Consider the following 11,090-nt stretch of genomic DNA (forward strand, 5'->3'; position numbering starts at 1 on the left):
GTGGTCATGGGCAAGTAGTGGATGATTTTTTTTACTGGCAGTATGTTCTCACACTGCAGTGTATCAAGGACCATCTTGGTCATATGGTTCATTTTGAATGGCACCAATACACAAAAGCAGTCATCCTGTAAGAGCCTGAAAATCAACTACCAGTAGCAGCAAGATCTCTAAATCTTTATGAAGAAAAGGACAGAATTTGAATCTTAACTGTTATGTCAGTGAAGAGCCAAGCTCTTCCTTCAATAACCTCAGTGGAACTCAACTGACTTATAAGTAGTGACTGGAGAATTACAGTCTTTGTAAGGGAAAAAAAGTTGCACTTATTGGTCCTATCAATTTAATTGGCTTTGTGAATGTCTGAAGAGTAAAAGAACAGTTTGATGATTTATTTTTGCATTAGGAAGAAACAAGTGAGCTTTGTGAATGTCTGAAGAGTAGAAGAACAGTCTGATTATTTTTGCATTAGGAAGAAACAAGTGAAATTGAAACAAAGAAAATGAAACAGTCCTGTTCTGCCAGTAGGTAAATAAGACATTCTGCTCAGAAGTCAACACTTCATGAATTATTTCTTTAGCATTTCTGAGCCCCCATCACAGACCTTGTGAAGAGCAAGGGCACATAAAATGCAAGAAATATATTGCAACCTTGTACTCCACAGAAATCACTGAGCAACAACATGCATCCAGATATCACTGAGTTTTGGAGAATATCCCATCAGACACAGGCTCTGGTCCTAACCACCATATATATATCCCTGGCCTAAGCAGTCAGTCTTTAGTTCCAGTCCTCATTCAATTGCTCTGACAGGGCAAGTTAACAAGGTCAGGCAGAAATCTTATTCTGCCATAGGCAAATCAAGAACATTACAGATGACACTTTAGTTTCTATAAGTGTGTTTGTTTAGGCATGTGTGAAAGATAACCATGATATGCGAGAGCAGATACATCACTTCTGAGAATTAAGACGTGAAACCCAAACCACAGTGGTTTCCTGTGTGTTATCTCACTGAGTCCAGTTCATTAACAAGGCCAGGCAAAGATCTTATTCTGCCACAGGCAAATCAAGAACATTATAGATTTAGTTTCTATAAGTGTGTTTGTTTAGGCATGTGTGAAAGATAACCATGATATGCGAGAGCAGATACATCACTTCTGAGAATTAAGACATGAAACCCAAACCACAGTGGTTTCCTGTGTGTTATCTCACTGAGTCCAGTTCAGGATGAGAAAATATTAGTAAGGGTGAAGACCCTGAGAGTATCGTGACCCCAGGAGTTTCAGAGCCTCTCTCATGACATTAAATCCCATGTCTCCCTTTTTCCTAGACAGCCTGATTTCATTATTTGGCCTGGAAACACAGGTAACATGAGGGAGCACTGACTGCTTTTTCTCATGGTTTTCTGTTTCTAAATGTGGTTTCTAGTCAAGTAAGCAAAAAGAAAAGAAGGAATCGGGAAGGAGGAGGAAAAAAGCCAGTAAAGCCAGAGACAGATTAATCTTTTCTATAAAATCACTAGGGAGTTTGGTGGTTAGGAAAGAGATACATGTTTTACTACTTCTGCAAGAAATGAAAGTGGCATAACTTACCACATGGTGCTCACAAGTCCCAGTGGGATGTCTGCTCCTTCCCTTTATGCCTTGAACATGAATTTTATGAGGCAGAACAAAACAGTCTTCCTGCTTTCTCCCATTGTCAGTTCTTTCCTTCTTCCCTGTACAAAGCCAAATCCCCTGTATGGCAGCAGTTGCATGGGAAAGCAGTGGAAATCCACCAGAGACTGAGACCCTGGGATGTGTGGTATTCAGGAGATACCTTTTGATGCATGTCTTCGTTCCTATTTCAAGCTTTTCCATCCAGTCTTGGTGTCAGTCCAGCTAGTTATTGAAAAAGGTGGAGATAAGAACTTTGCACACACACATGAAGAAGCTCAGTGCTTTGTTGCTTCCTACAATTGGTAAACAAATCATGTCAGGCCCACTTGGCATCTGGTGGTGCTCCCTTGATTTCAGCAGAGATATTCCAAGAAGGAAGCTTATGAGCAATTGAGTTTACTGACTCCCCACAATTTTCTTTGTTTTTTTTTTTAAATGAGGTCATAACTGAGCTACATAATCACAGATAGATCCTAATTACCAAGCACTGAATTTTAAAACACTTCAAAAACTAAAGTTAAAAGGCTGCTGGACAAAGTTTTAGTTGTGCTCACCAGAGAAGCTGAATTTGAAGATGGATAGCAATCTACTGAAGTCCAGGTGTCAAAACCAGGATATTAAGTTCCATCTCAGTTCTTATAAGGAACTATTTGAACAATAGCTCACTTAACATCTCTTACTGCACTGAAGGTATTCAAGCCTTGCCCACCACTCACATACCTAAAAAGGCAATTGGTTCAGTAATGCAGATAACTGCTGTGTGGATTGTGAAGTAATACTGTCCAACACAGGATGCAATTGAGGCCAACAGTAGAGGACAGCTCCAAAGAAGGCACTAAACCCCCATGAGCCATGCTACTAATCTGCTGTCTACTACTCATTGCTATCCTAATCTGACATTTTTCCTTTTACCTGGGTAGTGACTATCTCAAGGCCTGAAGCTTGGAGATAAACAAAATAGACAGAAATGGATCTGAACTAGAAAATTTGACTTTCTGGATTTAGAGGCAGAATTACAGAGTCCATGACAGTTCTCGTGTCTTCATGTTTCTGCTGTTTGCTATTCAGTTAAATGCAGTTAATTTCATCTAGCCATTTGCCTTCACATTACCTAACTGCACTAATCTCTGCAAGCCAAGAGCATACCTCCCTTAAATGAAAAAAAGTGAGGGTTTGACTCCTGACCCATTGAACCAAAGGTTGTTTCTCGTTGTAGTGGCAGAAACATTGAGTCATCTGTTGAAGCTGAAAAGACTCAACCCAGCTTGATTTTTGATTGTGATGTAAACACAGCTTTACAAAACCTACTGCAATTATCCTCAGACCCTGGCAGTGTTAGTGTCTAATCTTTTCTTCTGCCATCTAAAATGCTGAACTCTTACTGTTTTGGCCTTGCCTGCCTCCAAAAGCTGCCGTTTCATATGAAATAAAAAAGCTGAAGCTCTCAGAGGCCTGCTTTCCAGAGAGTAATGCCAGCTAACCTAAAAATCATCTTGTCTCCTCCTGAGAAATATCAAGAGCAGGAGAAGTACTAGATAATACTCCATACCAAGGGCTGGCACATGAACACCTTGTTCAGAATCACCCTCCTGCCTCAAATAGAAGTGAGCCTGGCATGCAAAACCACAGGCACCGAGTATATCAAAGCATCAGTCACATCTGATATTGCAAAAGAGATGAAACAGCCCATTTAAGACATTTTTCTTCATTATTAGTAAGGGATGTCCTCTTACAGTGCTGCTAGGGGAATCCATGTGCCAGCAGGAACAGTGAGAAAGCCTCAGAGAATCAGATCTCTTGTACAATAACTCCTTCACAGAGAGAGCTTCTTCATGCCCTTCCACATCAGCATGTATTTAAACAAGCAGGTTATCTAATGCAAAGGCAGAGATATGTGTACAAGTCAGCACACCATACCCAAGTGGCAGACTTTGCATGTTTGAAGTCTGCTTTAGTATGGCAAAGGATGAATGAAGACTCACTAAAGAAAAATACATTTAAAAATCAGTGATATGGTGTTTACCCTAGGAATCAGAATTGTGATTGAACAAGATGACCAGATCTGTTGAAAAGAATAAGAGAAACCAGGACTCATCTTGCTGGTACTGATATTATCGGAGAAAGATTTATTTTAATACAATATTGCTGCCCTCTAGTGCTTGGGAAAAGAATCTGCACACAATTACTAGCCATAAACAGACATTAGTCAGGTGAGGGAAGAACACCAGGTCTAGAAATGAGCAGGTAAGGATCAAAATAGTGAGCAATATCTACAAAGGGAAAAATTAAAAACAACTGAGTGGGTATGAATCCACATAGCCATCAATTATTGCAAATTAGCCACATCAGTTTAGAGCACCCCTAGAGTCTTGCCCATTTTTGTTTGCATTATCAACAGATTATCTGCCTTCCCTTCTCTCTCTCCCAAGAAAAAGGTTTTCATCAAGAGACTGGTAGTTGCTGAAGACAAGGTGGCAATGTCCAGTAATCCACAACACCTAAAACTGTTGTAGACACTAGAACTGACAGATGGTAAAGGGACACTTTAATACATTATAAATATTAAGTTATCTTCTGACCTCAATTATAACTTTGAGGTCAGCAGTCAAAACATCCATTCCTCATGATCTCTAAAATATGCTTCATATACCTCTGCCTTTGCTACACCTGTTCTGTGGCTAAACAGAGCTAATTAAACTACATGTAAAATAATGTTTACTCACATCTGCTTAAAAAAAGCAAACACAAAAAACTCAAATGAACAGACACTTAAACCACTCTGTTGATTCCAATTTTAAAAGTGATAGTACAGACCACTCTTTTAGAGAAGCAGCTGAAAATTATTTCAGATACCTTTCCCCCTGCCCTTCCAAAGCAATTTATTGCATACCCATTCAACTAAAACCAAAATGTGATAGAACTCTCTTCTGCTGACTGCTTGCCCAACATAGAAAGGCAACATCATTAATGGGCAAGCCAGCAACCAAAGTCCCCCCTCCACTCTTAAATCATACCACAAAGATACAAGGTGGTCCATCACTGAAGGAATGAATAGACCAACATATTCACTCACAACACAGGACATACCAAAGAAGGGAGCAAGTCAATTCCAAAACCAGGCCATTAGGAAAAGAAGAGTCCAGGTAATCAGCCCATCACAACCATGTAGTAATTGCCAGGAAAGAGACTCACCATCTTGCCCTACCACCATCCTGAGAGGTCCACTTGCTAAGAAGAGTCAGGGAACCAAGTAAATAACCAGAACCCCAACACCCCAGACAAACACACTACATAACCAACCTTGCCAACTCCACTTCAAGCAGTCAGCCCTTATAGAGGTGGCTTCTTGCCCCGCCTCCAAGTTAATGTGGAAGGTGGGGACCCCTGGTGGTCAGCTCCTCATCAGTTCCCACCCAATGCTGGCCAGACCCTGGGTGAAAACCAATGAGGAGGGTCTTTCTTGCCTGGTTGTGGACATCATCCATATGTCAACCCTCATTCAGGGCTGGGGTTTTGACACCAGCACTTCAAACTCACACCACAAAAACTAAAACTGTACACCTCCAGAGTCTGTGGAGATCTATCAGAAGCACCAATACCCACTTCAGCATCCCCATCTCACTCCATAGGGCAATTGACTTTCCCAGTGTTTGCCAGACAAAGGCATATTCAGAGTACAATTTAATTCTGCAGGTGGTAAAACTCTTCTCTCCTGCCACTGCTAAAGACAATCAGCATCTTATCCAATGATTTCATAGAATCACAGAATCACAGAATGTTAGGGATTGGAAGGGACCTCTGGAGACCATCAAGTCCAACCCCCCTGCCAGAGCAGGTCCATCTAGTCTAGGGCAGGTCACACAGGAACACATCCAGATGGGTATTAAAACTCTCCAAGGTAGGAGACTCCACAACCTCCCTGGGGAGCCTGTTCCAGTGCTCTGGAACCCTTACAGTAAAGAAGTTCTTCCTCATGCTGAGGTGGAACTTCCTGTGCTCCAGCTTGTGACCATTGCCTCTCATCCTACCGCAGGGCATAAGCGAAAAGAGGTTGCCCCTTTCTTCTTGACACCCAGTCCCTATATATTTATACACATTAATTAGATCCCTCCTAAGTCTTCTCTTCTGCAGACTAAAAAGCCCCAGGTCTCTCAGCCTCTCCTCATAGAGCAGGTGTTCCAGTCCCCCAGTCATCCTCGTAGCCCTCTGCTGGGCTCTCTCGAGTAGATCTCTGTCCCTCTTGAAATGGGGAGCCCAGAGCTGGACACAATACTCCAGGTGAGGTCTCACCAGGGCAGAGCAGAGGGGGAGCAGGACCTCCCTTGTTCTGCTGGACATACTTCTTAATGCACCCCAGGATCTCATTGGCCTTCCTGGCCACAAGGGTACACTGCTGTCCCATGGACAATTTGTTGTCCACCAGGACTCCAAGGTCACTCTCCACAGATCTGCACTCTAGCAGATCACTTCCTAGCCTGTACTGGTGCATTTTATCACTCCTCCCTAGGTGCAGACTCTGCCCTTATTCTTGTTGAAGCTCATGAGGTTCCTCTTGGCCCAGCTCTCCAGTTTGTCCAAATCTCACTGAATGGCTGCACAGCCTTCAGGTGTATCAGCCAAACCTCCCAGTTTCATGTCATCAGCAAACTTGCTGAGCAGACACTCTATACTGTCATCAAGGTCGTTAATGAAGATGTTGAACAGAACTGGACCCAGCTCTGATCCCTGGGGGACTCCACTAGTTACTGGTCTCCAGCTGGACTTGGCACCATTGATCACACTTTGGGCTCTATTGTGCAGCCAGTTCTCGACCCACCTCACTGCCTGTTCCTCTATCTCCTATCTCCTGAGCTTGCTCAGGAGGATGTTATGGGGGATTGTATCAAACGCCTTCCTAAGGTCAAGGTAGACTACATCAGCCAGTCTCCCTGCATCATGAGCTATACACTTCTTTATTCCATGAGGTTTCCTCCAGAAGCTCCCTGCTCATCCATGCAGGTCTCTTATCTTGTCTACCTGATTTTTTACGCAAGGGAACACACCTATCTTGGGCTAGGAGGAAGTGATATTTAAAAATTGACCAACTTTAATGGGTCCCTGTACCCTCCAGAGTCTTAGCCCGTGGGATTCCTGCAAGTAGATCTTTGAAGAGTGCAAAGTTAGCCCTGTGGAAGTCCAGGGCTGTAATGCTACTTATTGCCCTGCTTCTACCTTGTAAATACTAAACTCCACTATGTCGTGGTCACTGTCACCAAGGCTGTTCCCAGCCTTAATGTCCCAAATCAGTCCTTCTTTGGTTGTTAATACAAGGTCCAGCAGTGCACCTCTTCTTGTTGGTTTCTCCACTACCTGCATTAAGAAGTTTTGTCCATTTATCTGGACAACTGCAACATCAGCTTTTGCTCCTCAAGGAAACTCTAGCAGTAAGGGAAGGAAATTCAGGCCTTGTGGTGGAAACCCCCTTTTTTTCCTGAGTTTATCTATAGATTATATTTTCTCTCTGGCTGTATAGCTGACACACATTCTATGACGTCTAGTAGCCCAGTAGACACCTCCTTTCAATATGGCAGCAATTTCACAGTTGTGAAAAGGCCTGGCTAATCTTTCATTAAGCCTGTTAGACTCTGCTCTCCAGCCAAAACCCAAGTGTGGGTGACAACTTTCTTCCTGCCTGAAGTTCCTCCTGTGTCTGTCGTGGTTTACCACATCACTCTGCAATTCCAGACATGTCACCTGCCTGTATTCTTAGGACATATTTCTGTCTCTGTGTGCATCTACCTGCATGTACAGGAGTTAGGAGAAGCTGGTGAGCAGCCAGTCCCACCCTCCTCTTGTACACCAGCTGCACCAGTGACGGCAGGACCTGCGTGAGTGCACGTGCTGCTGGCAGGACCCTAGAGACAAGGCTTCCTTGATGCACCCATCCTGCCTCCCCATGCCCTCTGCCAAGGCCACTGCCTGTGTCAGCTGCAATGTTCAAACTTGGTGCCCACCACCTTGCTGTTTACTGGAGATCATAGATGTGGGGAGTCAACAGCAGCTGAATTTGAACGTCAAAGCTGGTGCAATGAAGAGGCTGCTGATAAACCGAAGAAACACACCAGTGTTCTCCAGTAATTAGAACTAGTGAGGCTGGTAAACTGAGATCTGCATCCCCTCTGGATTTCTTGAGCTGCTGGTTGCAAGAAAGCAACCTGTTGTTTTGATTTTACATGTCAGAGACTCAAATCTATGAACAAAATGCAGCCATTCAGTTGCAAGGAGGTGGAAATACAGTCTAAGATAAAAATGACTGAAATAGTCATTGAGCCATGGGCATTGTCAGCTGCCTACGTGCTGTCCACACAGTGGTGTAATGGGTAAGAAGTTTAAGAAAGTCTTACAGCAAAAGGCTGCAGGAAATCAGTCTATTCAGTTTATCAAAAGAAAGGGGAAGTATGTAGTAGGGAACTGGTCAGAGAAGGAGATTCAGTCACACAAAGCTACTGCAAGAAGCTGTCTGTTGCAATAAGCAAAAACTAAATGCCTGCAGAACTAGGAACGAAGCACACATCTTTCACAGCAAGAAGGATTCACCAGTGAAAGAAATGACTCAAGCACCAGGGTGAATCATATATTTTGGTAAATCACAAGTAGATGTTTTCACAGAAGATAATGCCTTAGGTCAAACACCTCTGTAATGAAGAGGCAAATTCTTCAGGGAAATCCAAAGACCTGTGTTACGCTGAGATCAGTTTAAGCAGTCATAGCCACATCTTCTGGCCATAAAAGCCCATGACTCAGTTAGCTTCTAAACTTACCAGCCATGTCTGATTGCACAATATTTATTCCTGTTTATAGTACAAATAAAGCAAACTAAGGACTTTGTGCTAATATCTCAGTGTGTACAGTTTCTTCCTAGATACCATGATGATAGTATCTAGATACCATGGTATCTAGATGATAACAGGATGAGGGGGAATGGCCTCAAGTTGCACCAGGGAAGATTTCAATTAGATATTAGTAAGAATTTCTTCACTGAGAGAGTGGTTAGACACCAGAATGGACAGCCCAGGGAGGTGGTGGAGTCATCATCCCTAGAGGTGTTAAAAAAACAAGTGTCTGTGGCACTTGAGGCTATGGTCTAGTGGTTAGGAGAATGCTGGGAGGAAGGTTGGACTTGATGATCCTGGAGGTCCTTTCCAATCATGGTGATTCTATGATTCTACCAAGTACCTGGTACTGTGGCAGGAAAGGGCAGTTGCTGATTAAAACTTGAGAACTAGAAACAGATATTCTGGGGCCTATTCCATGTTTTGCCCTGCATAAAACAGTGCAAATAATTCTGAAAGGCAAAGTCTGAATGTGCTGTCTGCTCTCTAGAAGGCTAAAATTAACATGTTGCAAGTAAACAGCACCTCAAATCAGAGTTGATCTGCTGGATTTCATTGCTCTTTTTTCATCCTCCCATCTGTAAAATGGGGATTGACTAGGGGGGAAAAAAAAAGAGAGGGGGGGAGGGGAGGAGGTAACTTACTTCATGTGGGATGACTATGAAGTGTGTACACTTTGCTTCCAGAACAGTAAGAATCACGGTATTACTGCAAGGGATGTTTGCAGGTTGGGAAAGGGAATGTCCCCAAAGGACTTTACAAGGGTAAACTAACCCTGCAGAAAGAGGAAAGGACAGGAGGTCAGTGATGAGAGCTGGGCAGGCTGCAGAGGACTAAATCTTCACTGTCATCCATGACCCCAAAGTGTCAGAGACTTCAGCAGGGAAATAACCTGCCCTGCCCCTCGTTGATGGTCTCTCTCTCCACCTCAAGGCCTCATTTTCTCCTTAAGGAGAGATGTTTTTGAATCTGATTGGGAAGAAAACATTAGACTCTCTCCTCCATTTATGATAGTCCTTTAGGACAACCCATCTTAGTTTATTTCTCATTAGCACAAATGGTGCTTTACAGCTGGAGTGTCCTTTCCTGTGATCAAACACCAAGAGGAAGGGCTGAGATGCCAAAGCCTCCTGAGTTACTGCCAGGACCTTCTGCAGGGGACATCTCCCAGTTCAATGTTCCAGCTGATTGAGAATCACTTCAATTGGAAAAGACAGCAAGGAAACTTGAGTTGAAGAGACAGGCTAATTTCCCTTGCATCGGCCATCAGCAACAGCCATCTAGCCAAGACACATGCTATTGGCTGTCAAACCCTGTTAGACATGGGACAATGGACATCAAACAGAAATATCTACCACAAAGCTGAGTGAATGATCCTCTTCAAAGAGAGGTGATCCCTACCTTTCCACCTAGGAGTTATCCTACAACTGGATACCGTGCCAGGACTTAAGAGATATCTTGGCAAGTCATGGCTAAAAATGTAGGAGAGGAACCCATGGCCCATGAACAAGAAGATGACTTTCTGATGAATGGTGAGTGGTTGAAAAGGGACCAGGAAGTAGGAAAGCAACATGTGAACCCCTGGAAAAATAGGCACTTTACTATTTGCATGTATTTGCTTCCTTTCTGGTGCTAGCATTACTTTTCACTTCCTTACCTCTTTCCACAGCCTCTCCTGGAGTTGAATCAGACTGCCAAGAACAGCCTTCAAAGCTGCACAGTCAATTCTCCAAACCTCCCATCAACCATACTTGTATCCCAGGTACATAGGCTAGAGCAGATGGAACAGATGCAAGAGGACAGCCATCAGTCTCCCTGATGGCTGTCCTCTTACAGATACACAGATCTTTATCATATGAAGGCTGAGGCCAGAGGATACTCACTGCACACAGGGGAAAGACAAGACTTAGAGCTGGCATGTTTGCTATCTTGCATCAGCTTGTTGCATTCTTTGCATTTAAGTTTTGCCTTTTTTTTTTGGTGGCTCACATGTTATGGTTTCTGACCCCCTGGTCCTATTCCAGTGTCTCTACTCAATTGCATGCTTTGGGTCTTACAGTCACCACTTCTCATGGGGTGCAGTCAAATGAAGATGCACAAGCCTTAAATGTACTTCCTCAATAACAGGAAGTGGTCTTACCTTCCACATTTTTGCTGAAACTCTTTATTTCGGGGGAGAAAAAAAGGAATCTGTCTGCTGTAAGGGATCTAAAAGCAGTTACCACACATGTGTTTCATAAAAAGCAGAAAGGACACATATATGAGTCGTAGTCTTTTCCAAATCACACATGAAGGATAGAAATAACTATATTTCTCAAAGTGCCAGAGCTTTATGTCACTAAACAGCACATTGTGCTTATTCTTAGAAAGTTTTTTGAGACATAAGGCAGTAGATACTGAGTTAAGAAATAAAAGATAGATGCTCTTGTTCAGTTTCATTTTATTAGCACAAGAAGCTTTCTTATCTATTGAGAAAATATTGCAGGCTGGCAAAACTGGTACAAGGAACAAATTCTGGGATAAACAAATCAAAATTGTTATTAACAAAACTATGACTCATAAATTT

This window comes from Merops nubicus, unplaced genomic scaffold (assembly GCF_000691845.1).
Source record: "Merops nubicus isolate BGI_N331 unplaced genomic scaffold, ASM69184v1 scaffold7361, whole genome shotgun sequence".
Classification (NCBI taxonomy): Eukaryota; Metazoa; Chordata; class Aves; order Coraciiformes; family Meropidae; genus Merops; species Merops nubicus.